Consider the following 13317-nt stretch of genomic DNA (forward strand, 5'->3'; position numbering starts at 1 on the left):
TTTAAGAAACTGTTAACCTCCAGCAACTCCAAAAAAAAAAAACCAAACAAATTTTATCTTGGATAAATATGCAGAACAAAGTTTACTAGGTTTTATTTCCCTTGCCCCCTACAATTAATTTAGTTCTATAGTTCAGTAATTGGCTGTAGTCAACTGTACTCTGAGAAGTTATTTAAACCAACTTTGGGACCTTACAGAATACATCTTCCTGCATTAGAAAGTTTTAAGTGTTGTTACAAATTTAAAGAAACAATCACCAACTCCCCAGAAATATCATCCTCATTAGAAATGTAAATGGATGTCATCTTTCCTATGTCAAATGCAAGGTGGCTGGAAAGAAAGAAAAGTGTAAGATACTCTCTCTACATAACAGAGGATCACCAGGGAAAACAAGATTGCTCATATGAACAGGGAAATTTAGAATCCTGTAGGTGTCAACACATTCATGTCCCTTGGTTTGAGGTTATGGGTCTGGGGAGATTGTTTCTTTCCTTCCATCCCTGGAAGATCCATTTTAGGTGGCTTGAGGGCTTCTGGGTCATCTGCAATTTTAGTAGCCTGAACTCGAATAAGTTCCATTGGTGATGGCTTCTGATTACCTCTGAAGGACTGGACACTGAAACCCGAGTCAGATTTCTGAAGGGTTCTTGATCCAAAAAGGCTCCATTTTTCAGATGAGGGTTTGTCTCTGTCTCCATTCCCAGCATCCATACTGCTAATGTCTAGGCCAGGTAAGGAAGTAGAAGATCCATGAGAAAAACAACCTCTGGGTTTTTGCTTGGGAGAAGAATGGGGTGCACTGGGCTGAAGCAATCATTTTATCTTCCTTTGTCATATCTCCACTTTGAAACTTCAATTTATGAACTGCCTTCACCACATGGTGGTACTTGGTTTCTTCTGTGGTGAGGCCTTTATGGGGAGTGTACCCTGCATCTCTCAACCCTGCCTGTTACTCAAAACGCTGGATGTTCTCTTGTGTCTGCTTTGTAATTAGAGAATTCATGATGACATGCGTAGCCTTGGCCTTCACCACTGGGACTTTGTTCATTTGGTCACTGGAAGCTGAGGGAGTTATAGAGCAATTATTGTCTCGCTCCTCAACCTTGGAAAACTGTTGGTACTTCCAATCTGGGATGACTGGCTTTATCCAAAGAACCTTACTGCACATGTCAGATGAAGGCGGAGTCATTGGCGTGGGATCCTCCAGGACATCATCATAACTGAATGCCCGTGGCTGCATTACAATTGTCAAAGTCATCTTGCCTAGAAGCCCACCTGTACTGTGCTCAATAGCAGGCACATCTGGCTCTCTGGATGATGCCATGAAAGACTGTGATCCAGATGTTTCTCTAGATAGATATCCAGAATCCTGATTCCCACATGTGAAAGTCTATGGAAGTTACGTAGTTAGGACAAAGATGTCAAAAGGGAACATTCTGCAGGTGATGACACTAGCAAAAATCCCAAGCAACTCTCATGCAGAGGTTCTACAGACCTTAGGAGTCAATGGTAATGAAAGCACTCCGGGGTGGATGTACTGTAGAGAGCCTGCTGAGAAAGCCCGGTGAGGAGGGGGTGGGACAGGGGAGAGATAGGGGAGAGCCCGTCCATAGCCCGGGGCTCCGGCACCGACAGGACCCTGAAACTAACAAGGCTCCAGGGCTCCGGCACTCCCTAGGCACCAAAGCACAGGGCAAAGCGAGGCCATGACGCAAGTGGCGCTGGAACCCTCACTCACCGCGAGCCTATTCACACTCTAAAATTAAGAATTTTATCTTACCTTTCAAGTCTTAAAAAGAGAAAGAGGAAGGGGGGAGAAAAAGAAGAAATAACAGAAGGAAGGGAAAGGGGAAAGGGGAAAGAAAGGGGATAGGTTTGGAAGTGGTATTCAGAAGCAAAATACTAGAGAATAAGGATAAGGTGATAAAATAGGAAAAATACAAACAGGGAAGATAGATGAAGGGCCGTACAGAGGTAATAATTCTCACTTTGAATGTGAATGGGAGGAAGTCTTCCATAAAACATAAGTGAATAGCAGAATAGATTAAAAACCAGAATTCTACAATATGATGCTTACAAGAAACTTATTTGAAGCAGAGTGTTACATGTAGAGTAAAAGTAAAAGGTTGGAGCAGAATATATTTTGCTTCATTTAAAGTGAAAAAGGCAAGGGTAGCAATCTTTATCTCAGACAAAGAAGCTGCAAAAATAGATCTCATAAAAGAGATAAGGAAGGAAGCTATATACTCCAAAAAGGTACCATAGACAATGAAGCACTTTCATTATTAAATATGTATGCACAAAGTGGTATAGCAACCAAATTCTTAGAGAAGAAGTTGGATGAGTTACAGGGAGACTCTACAGGTGGGAGACCTCAATCTAATTCTCTCTGTTTCTACATATAGATATATGTAACCATATAATAACCATAATATAATAATAATAATAATAATTATTATTATTATTATAATTATAATTACAATAAGAATAGCCACAATAACCATATAAAAATAAACAACAAGGAAATTAAGGAGGTAAGTAGAATGTTAGAAAACCTAGACATGATAGACCTTTGAAGACAACTGAATGGGGCTAGAAAGGAATATATTTTTTTTTCTGCAGTACATGGTACTTATATAAAAATTGACCATGTAGAGCATTAAAAACCTCATAATAAAGTGCAGAAAGGCAGATATAGTGAATACATCCTTCTCAGATATTAAAGCAATTAAAATCATGTATAAAATGGGCCATGGAGAGATAGACTTAAAACTAATTGGAAACTAAATAACTTCATTTTAAAGAGTGAGTGGATCAAACAACAAATTATAGATAGAATTAATGTTTTCTTCTTAGATAATGACAATAACGAGACAATATGCAAAATCTTATGGGTTACAGCCAAGGCAATTACTAGGGGATATGTTATATCTTTAAATACTGACATGAATAAAATAGAGAAAGACAAAATCACTGAACTAAATAAGCAATGAAAAAATAAACAAAGAACAAATTGGAAACCTCCAATTAAATATCAAATTAGAGATTCTAAAAATTAAAGGAGAAATAAATAAAAATGAAAGTAAGAAAGCTATTGAACTTATAAATAAAACCAAGAGTTGGTTTTATGAAAAAAACCAATAAAGTTGATAAAACTTAGGTTAATTTGATTTAAAAAAAAAAGAAAAAAGGAAACCAAATTACTAGGATCATAAATGAAAAGACTCAACTCATCACTCATCAGGAGGAAATTAATGTAATTATTTGGAACTAGTTTGCCCAACTATGCCAATGAATTTAATAATCTAAGTTACATGGATAAATATTTACAAATATAAGTTGCCCAGTTTAAATGAGGAGGAAATTAAATACCTAAATAATCCTATCTCAGAAAAACAAATTCAACAAGTCATCAATGAACTCCCTAACAAAAAATCTCCAGGGCCAGATGGATTTACAATTATATCAAACATTTAAGGAAAAATTGGTTCTAATTCTATATAAACTCTTTGGGAAAGTAGGTGAAAACAGAACTTTGTCGAACTACTTCTATGACCCAACATGGTGCTGATACCTAAATCAGGAAGAGTCAAAATAGAGAAAAAGAATTTTAGAGCACTTTATCTAATGAATATGGATGAAAACATCTTAAATAAAATCTTAGCAAAGCAATGACAGCAAGTCATCACTAGGATAATATAATATAAACAAGCAGAATTTATCCTAGGAATGCAGATTATGTTCAATATTAAGTAAACTGTTAGTATAATTGAAAATATCAATAATAACCCTAACAGAAATCATCTGATTATATCAATAGATGGTGAAAAAGCCTTTGACAAAATATAGCAACCAGTCTTACTAAAATCACTAGAGAGCATATCAACAAATTGATTGTTCCTTAGAATGATAAGTAGTATCTATCTGAAACCATCAACAAACATTATATGCAATGAGGATAAACTAGAGGCATTCCCAATAAGATCAGGGGTGAAACAAGGATGTACATTATCACCACTACTATTCAATATTGTATTAGAAATGTTAGCTTCTGCAATAAAAAAAGAAAATGGTATGAAAGGAATTAGAATTGGGAAGGAAGAAATTAAATTCTCATTCTTTGTAGATGACTTGATATTATACCTAGAGAATCCCAAGAAATCATCTAAAAACTATTGGAAACTATTAGCAAATTTAGCAAAGTCATAGGATATAAAATAAATCCACATAAATTCTTAGTATTTCAATATAGTAATAGCAAGATACAGCAGCAAAAGGTAGAAAGAGAAATTTCATTCAAAGTAACTTCAGATAATAAATACTTGGGAGTCTATCTGCCAATGTAGACTCAAAAACTATTAAAACAACTACAAAACACTCCTCACACAAGTAAAATCATATTTTAAAAACTGGACAAATATCAACTGCTCATGGATGGGTTGAGCTAACATAATAAAAATGACAATTCTACCTAAATAAAACTATTTTTAATGCCCTGCCAATCAAAATTCCAAAAATTTATTTTTATGAGCTAGAAAAAATTGTAATCAAATTCATATGGAGAAATAAAACTCAAGAATTTCCAGGGATTTTTTGAAAAAAAAAGTGCAAAAGGTGGCTTAGCCCTACCAGATCTAATTGCATCATGAAGCATCAGTCATCTAAACTCTCTGGTATTGACTAAGAAACAGTGGTGGATCAGTGGATTACACTAGGTGCAAAAGAGATAGCAGGGAATGATTATATCAATCTGCTATTTCATAAACCCAAAGAGTCCAGCTGTTGGGATAAAAACTCTCTCTTTGATAAAAGCTGTTGGGAAAATTGGTAGTATGGTAGAAACTTGGTTTAGATTAACATCTCACACCCTATACCAAGATAAGTTCAAAATGTGTACAAGATTTAGACATAAGAGACAATATTAGAAGCACTCTAGGAGAACAAGGAATAGTTTACCTGTCAGAGCTATGGAAAGGGAAGCAGCTTATGACTAAGGAAGAGATGAAGAACATCATTAAAAACAAACTAGATAATTTTGATTACATTAAATTAAAAAGCTTTTGCACATACAAAACCACTGTAACCAAGGTCAAAAGAAATGAAATAAATTGGAAAACAATTTTTTACAACTAGAGTTTTTGATAAAGGACTCATTTCTAGACTATATAAAGAATTGAGTCAAATTTATTTAAAAAAGAAGCCATGCCCCAATTGAGAAATGGTCAAAGGATATGCCGGAGTAATTTACAGATGAGGACATCAAAAACAATCCATGGTTATATGAAAAATTGCTCCTCTAAATCATTACTGATTAGAGAAATGCAAATTAAGGAATCTTGGAGGTACTACCTCACACCTCTCAGACTGGCCAATATGACCAGAAAGGACAATGATCAGTGTTGGAAGGAATGTGGTAAATATGGCATACTAATGCACTTTTGGTGGAGCTTTGAACTTATCCAACATTTCTGGAGAGCAATTTCATTAAAATGAGCATACACTTTGATCCAGCAATAGCACTACTGGGTCTATACTATGAAGAGATCATGAAAAAGGGTAAAAACATCACTTGTACAAAAATATGCATAGTTGCTCTGTTTGTGGCAAAGAATTGGAAATTGATTGAATGTCCATTAATTGTAGAATGGCTGAACAAACTGTGGGATACATATATATATATATATATATATATATATATATATATATATATATATATATAATATATATATATATATTATGGAACATTATTGTTCTATTAGAAACCAGGTGGGATGGGAATTCAGAGAAGGCTGGAAGGATTTGCATGAACTGATGTTGGGTGAGATGCACAGAACTGGAAGAACATTGTACACTGTAACAGCAACATGGGGTTGATGATCAACTTTAATGGACTTGCTCATTTCATCAGTGCAACAAGCAGAAACAATTTTAGGGTGTCTGTGATGGAGAATACCATTTGTATCCAAATAAAGATTTGTGGAGTTTAAACAAAGACTAAAGCCTATTACCTTTAACTATTTTTAAAGTATATATTATTATGCAATTTTGCTATCTCATATTTTTTTTCCCTTTAGGATGTGATTTTTCTCTTGATACATTCAATTTTGATCAATGTATAGCATGGAAACAATGTTAAGACTATCAGACTGCCTTCTGTGGGGGGTGGGGGATGAAAGGGAGATTGGGGAAATATTGTAAAATTTATAAAAAGTTAAAAATAACTAATACATCATCATAAAAAATAAAGTAACTTCAGACAATATAAATATTTGGGAGTCTACCTGCCAAGGCAGACTCAGAAACTCTATGAAAACAACTATAAAACACTGTTTACACAAATAAATTCAGATGTAAATAACAGAAAATATCAACTGCCCATGGATAGTCCAAGATAATATATTAAAAATGACAATTCTACCTAAATTAAACTACTTATTTAGTGCCTTACCAATCAAACTTCCAAAATACTACTTTAATGAGCTAGAAAAAATACAACTAAATTCATATGGAGAAATCAAAAGTCAAGAATATCAAGGGATTTAATGAAAAAAGGCAAAATAAGGTGGTTTAGCCTTACTAGATCTAAAATTATTTTATAAAGCAGCAGTCATCAAAACTGTCTGGTATTGGCTATGAAATAGAGTGTTAGATCAGTGAAACAGGCTAGGTAAAATAGTGGGAAACGATTATAATAATTTGCTGTTTGATAAACCCCCAAAAGTCCAGCTTCTGGGATAAGAATTCTCTCTTTGGTATAAAAACCGCTGGGAAAATTGGAAGTTAGTATAGCAGAAATTTGGATCAGACCAACATCTCACTCCCTAAACCAAGATAAGATCAAAATGAGTGCAAGATTTACATAAAAAAGACAATATTATAAGCAAACTAAGAAATCAAGGAATAGTTTACCTGTCAGATCTATGGAAAGGGAAGTAGTTTATGACCAAGGAAGAGATGGAGAACATCATTATAAACAAATTACATAATTTTGATTACATTTACTTAAAAAAACTTTTGCAGGGAAAAAAATCACCATTACCAAGATCAAAGAAAAGTAGCAAATTAGGAAACAATTTTGGCAACTTTTATTTCTGACAAAGGACTCATATCTAAAAAGCATAGAGAACTGACTCAAATTTATTAAAAAAAGCCATTCCCCAGTTGACAAATGGTCAAAGAATATGCAAAAGCAATTTGCAGAAGAGGAAGTCAAAGCTATCCATAGTCATATGACAAATTACTCTAAATCATTACTATTAGAAAAATGTAAATTAAAACATCTCTGAGGTAACACCTCACATCTCTCAGACTGGTCAGAAAGAACAATGATCAATCTTGGAAGGAATGTGGGGCATCTGGGACAGTAATGTTCTATTGGTGAACCTGTGAATTGATCCAATCTTTCTGGAGAGTAATTTGGAATTATGCCCAAAGGGCAATAAAAATGTGCATAACCTTTGATCCAGCAATATTTCTACTGGGTCTATACTCTGAAAACATCATAAAAAAGTGTAAAAACATCACTTGTATAAAAATATTCATGGCAACTCTGTGGTATTAAAGAATTGGAAATTGAGTGAATGTCCATTAATTGGGAAATGCCTGAACAAATTGTGGGATATATACAATATGGGACACTATTGTTCTATTAGAAACCAGGAGGGATGGGAATTCAGAGAAGCCTGGAAATTCAGAAAGCAAGATGAGCAGAAGCAGAAGAACATTGTACACCATAACAGCAGCTTGAGGGTGTTGTTAATAGACTTGCTCATTCCATCAGTGCAATATTCAGGGAAAATTTTAGAGTATCTGTGATGGAGAATACCATCTGTATCCAGAGAAAGTTTAAACAAAGATTAAAGTCTATTACCTTCAATTCTTAAAAAAAATGTTGTTTTATATACTACATAATTTTGTTATCTCTAATATTTTATGTTTTCCTCAAGGATATGATTTTTCTCTCAACATATCCAATTTTATTCAATATATAGCATGGAAGCAATGTAAAGATTATCAGACTGCCTTCTGTGGGGGGAGGAGAAGGGGGATCGAAGGGAAGGAAGGAGAAAATGTGTAAAATTCAAAGCCTTTCCAAAAATGATAGGAAGAAAATACTATTGTATAAAATTGGAAAACAAATTAAAAAATTATATATAAAAAGATGTAGTTTCTTTCCTTATCCCTTTTAATTAGAACTATTTTTGTTTTATCTGAGATCAGATGGTTGCCTCTAATTTTTATTTTACTTCAACTGAAGCATAATATATATTATTGCTCCATACTTTTACCTTTATCCTGTGTGTATTTCTCTGCTTCCAATGCATTTATTGTAAACAACATATTAAAGGATTCTGGTTTTTAATCCATCATTCTATCTGCTTCTATTTTAATGGGCAATTCACATCTCCAATTAAAATGACTCATTCTCCAGGCTATAATTCCCCCATTCATATTTTTCTCTTTTCTTTCCACTTGTTCCTCCTCACCAAAGTTTACTCCCTTGTAATTCTTGAAGTTGTATTTTTCTTAGAATAATTAAAGGGTTATATATAATTGACGAGATTGGACTTAGAGGATATGGGTATGGTTGGATCTTGTCTCATCAAGTGAAGTGATCCAAGATGACATCACTACTTTTGAGATAAAAAAAGCCTGATGAAAATCAAGGATATTTATTCTAAACTTAACTTTTCTTTTAAAAATTTAACTTACAGTTTATTTTCACTTATGCCTTCCCCTTCCCTTTTATCAGGCCCTTCTTCCCTTATCTTTTTCTTTCTTCACCTCTCCCTTCTCTATAGAGTAGGATAGATTTTTAAACTGAAGTGAAAATGAATCTTATTCCCTCTCTGGGACATATTCATTGAATAGAATTTATCCAATGTTCACATCCTCCCTTCTTTTCCTCCAACATTGTAAATCTTTGGCTCTCTTCACCTGGTGTTGTTTATCACTCAGGTACTATTAATCAGATATCATTAATCACAGCTTGATTAATAGATACTCAATAAGCTCAAAGTGATATCAAATTACCATCACGGATTGTTTTATTGGTTGTTTGATGAGCAGCATTGCCTCAAAGTCACTAAGTACCCTCCACTCTTCCATCTCATTTAAAGTACCCTTTTCAAGAGTCATGAATTGCATGAAATTATAATCATTTTTGTCTTAACCCCTTTTCAAGTACCTTCCAAGGACACACAGTCCTCATGAGCCAAAGTATCATCCAAAGTCAAATAATTTCATATGCTAGTTGCACCCCTCCCCCAAGCATACTTTCTTCCACAAATTCTGCCCACCCCCACTTCCCCAGCCAGAGTATTTAACTCCTTTTTAAGTAAAGTATGGATAAAGTCCAACCTTGATTTAATTAACTATAGAATCTCAAATTTCTGTAAGTACTGGGATACTCTGAAGTTCTCACTAAAGAATTTTAAAATTGATTGTAAGTTATTGGGGACATTGACTCAGGACTTCATAGCTTATGGTGCATTCATCAGAAAGAGTGCTAAGTTTTGTGAGTACAGTAGTATTTAATTCAGGTAATTCAGTTAAAGGAAACTGAGACACCCCTCCAGGCTTCCCTGAAATCCTGTCCCTCCTGGTTTCTAATAGAATAGTGTTCAATGACATACATATACCACAGTTTGCTAAGCCATTCCCCAATTGAAGGATATTTATTTGATTTCCAATTCTTTGCCACCACAAACAGGGCTGCTATAAATACTTTTGTACAAGTGATGTTTTTACCCTTTTTCATTATCTCTTCAGGATAAACACCCAGTAGTGCTATTGCTAGGTCAAAGGGTATGAACATTTTTGTTGCCCTTTGGGCTTAGTTGCAAATAGCTCTCCATAAGGGTTGGATGAGTTCTCAGCTCCACCAATAGTGTAATAGTGTAGCAGATTTCCCACAACCCTTCTAACAATGATCATTATCCTTTCTGGTCATATTGGCCAATCTGAGAGGTGTGAGGTGGTACCTCAGAGAAGCTTTAATTTGCATTTCTCTAATAATTAATGATTTAGAGAATTTTTTCATATGACTGTGGATTGCTTTGATCTCCTCATCTGTAAATTGCCTTTGCATATCCTTTGGCCATTTGTCAGTTTGGGAATGGTTTTTTTTTAAAATATGACTCAGATCCCTGTATATTGTAGAATTGAGTCCTTTGTCAGAATCATTAGTTGTAAAGATTGTTTCTCAATTTGCTACATTTCTTTTGATCTTGGTTACATTGGTTTTATCTGTGCAAAAGCTTTTTAATGTAATGTAATCGAAATCATCTAATTGGTTTTTGGTGAGGTTCTCCAATTCTTCCTTAGTCACAAACTGCTCCCCTTTCCATGGATATGACAGCTAAACTAGTCTTTGATCTTCTAATTTGCTTATAGTACTCTTTTTTAATGTCTAAGTCCTGTAGCCATTTGGATCTTATCTTGGTAAAGGGTGTTAGGTGTTTGTCTATTCTAAGTTTCTTCCATACTAACTTCCAATTGTCCCAACAATTTTTATCAAAGAGGGAGTTTTTATGCCAATGGCTGGACTATTTGGGTTTATCAAACAGCAGATTACTATAATCATCTCCTGCTTTTACACATAATCTATTCCACTGGTGCACCACTCTATTTCTTAGCCAATACCAAACAGTTTTGATGACTGATGCTTTATAATATAATTTTAGATCAGGTAGGGCTAAGCCACCTTCTTTTGCACTTTTTTTATTAAGCTCCCGGCAATTCTTAACTTTTTATTTCTCCATATGAATTTACTTATAATTTTTTCTAACTCAGTAAAGTAATTTTTTTAGAATTTTGATTTGTAGGGCACTACACAGTTAGTTTAGTTTTTTTGTAGAATTGTCATTTTTATTATATTAGCTCTACCTATCCATGAGCAGTTGATATTTGCCCAGTTATTTAAATCTGATTTAATTTGTGTGAGAAGTGTTTTATAATTGTTTTCAAAAAGATTCTGAGTCTGTCTTGGCAAATAGACTCCCAAGTATTTTATATTGTCTGAGGTTACTTTGAATGGGATTTCTCTTTCTAGTTCTTCCTGCTGTATCTTGCTAGACACATACAGAAAAGTTGAGGATTTATGAGGGTTTATTTTATAACCTGCAACTTTGCTAAAATTGCTAATTGTTTCCAGCAACTTTTTGGATGATTTCTTGGGATTCTCTAGGTAGACCATCATGTCATCTGCAAAGAGTGAGAGTTTTTATCTCTTCCTTCCCAATTCTAATTCCTTCAATTTCTTTTTCTTCCCTAATTGCTGACACTAACATTTCTAATACAATATTGAATAGTGGTGCTGATAATGGGCACCCTTGTTTCACACCTGATATTATTGGGAATGCCTCTGGCCTCTCTCCATTGAATATAATGCTTGTTTATGGTTTCAGTTAGATAATGCTAATTATTTTCAGGAAGAGTCCATTTATTCCTACAATCTCAATTTTTTTTAATAGGAATGGATGCTGTATTTTGTCAAAAGCTTTTTCAGCATCTATTAATATGATCATATTATTTCTGATAGGTTTGTTGTTGATATAATTGAATATATGAACAGTTTTCCTAATATTGAACCAACTCTGCATTCCTGGAATAAATCCTACTTGATCATAATGTATTATCCTGGTGATGACTTGTTGTAATCGTTTGCTAAGATATTATTTAGGATTTTTGTATCTATATTCATCAGGGAAATAGGTCTATAATTTTCTTTCTCTATTTTAACTATTCCTGGTTTAGGTAACTACCATATTGGTTTCATAGAGTTAGGCAGAGTTCCATCTTTCCCTATTTTCCCAAAGAATTTATATAGGATTGGAACCAATCGTTCCTTAAATGTTTGGTAGAATTCACTTGTGAATCCATCAGGCCCTAGAGATTTTTTTTTAGGCAGTTCAATAATGGCTTGTTGAATTTCTTTTTCTGAGATAAGGTTGTTTGGGTATTTAATATCTTTTTCATTTAACCTGGCAACTTATATTTTTGTAAATATTCAGCCATTTCACTTGGATTATCAAATTTATTAGCATAGTGTTGGGCAAAATAATTTCAAATTATTACTTTAATTTCCTCCTCATTGGTGGTGAGTTCACCTTTTTCATTTATGATACTAGCAATTTGGTTTTCTTTCTTTTTTTTAATCAAATTGACCAAAGGTTTATCAATTTTATTGGTTTTTTTCATAATAGCAACTTTTGGGTTTTTTTTTTATTAATTCAATAGTCTTATTGCTTTTGATTTTAATAATTTCTCCTTTAATTTTTAGAATTTCTAATTTGGTATTTAATTGGGGGTTTTTGATTTGTTCTTTCTCTAATTTTTTTAGTTGCATGTTTAGTTCATTGATTTCCTCTTTTTCCAATTTATTCATGTAAGCATTTAGAGCTATAATATATCCCCTGAGAGTTGCTTTGAATGAATCCCATAGGTTTTGGCATGTTGTTTCATTATCATTATCTAGGATAAAATGGATAATTCTTTCTATAATTTGTTTTTTGGCCCACTCATTTTTTAAAATGAAGTTGTGCAGTTTCCAATTTGTTCTGGGTCTATATCTCCTTGGCCCAATATTGCATATGACGTCTATTGCATTGTGATCTGAGAAAGATGTATCTACTATTTCTGCCTTTCTGCAGTTGATCATTAGGTTTTTATGTCCTAGTACATGATTAATTTTTGTATAAGTTCCATGTACTACAGAGAAAAAGGTATATTCCTTTATATCCCCATTCAGTTTCCTCCATAAGTATACCATACCTATTTTTTCTCACAATCTATTTACCTCCTTAACTTCTTTCTTGTTTATTTTATGATTTGATTTATCTAGATCTGAGAGCAGGAGTTTGAGGTCTTCCACTAGTAGAGTTTTGCTGTCTATGTCTTCCTGTAGTTCTTTTTTTTTGTGAACAACTTGTTTATTTCATAGTTCATAAAAAATGTTTAAGGGAATTCCCTTAAGACAAAATATGTAGAAGATAAAGAAAAAACGTTACTGAAAGACAGTTTCATTTACCAAAAAAAGTGTGGAATTCAAACCCTATTATGGAAATATACTTAAAGCATGAATTTTCCTTAAACCCATGTAGTCTAATTTTTGTCTAAGAAAATGTATATTTGAATAAATTGTAGAGGTCCAATTTTTTGAGACAGGGATAGCTAAAATGTTCAAGTTACTCAGAACTTTAGTACTGAGCAAATCCCACTTCTTAGCAATATATGCTCATTCTGCATTTTTAAACTCTAGGTATAGAGGTTTCTAACACAATATTCTGGTTAGGCTTCTTTTTTTCCATATCCACA

At 33.5% G+C, this 13317-nt stretch overlaps 1 pseudogene; it reads right to left on the reverse strand.

The window, feature by feature from the left end:
• Positions 1 to 417: 417 nt before the first annotated feature.
• Positions 418 to 1372, reverse strand: LOC141511425 (putative monooxygenase p33MONOX pseudogene; annotated as a pseudogene).
• Positions 1373 to 13317: the final 11945 nt, after the last annotated feature.

This window comes from Macrotis lagotis, chromosome 2, assembly GCF_037893015.1.
Source record: "Macrotis lagotis isolate mMagLag1 chromosome 2, bilby.v1.9.chrom.fasta, whole genome shotgun sequence".
NCBI lineage: Eukaryota > Metazoa > Chordata > Mammalia > Peramelemorphia > Peramelidae > Macrotis > Macrotis lagotis.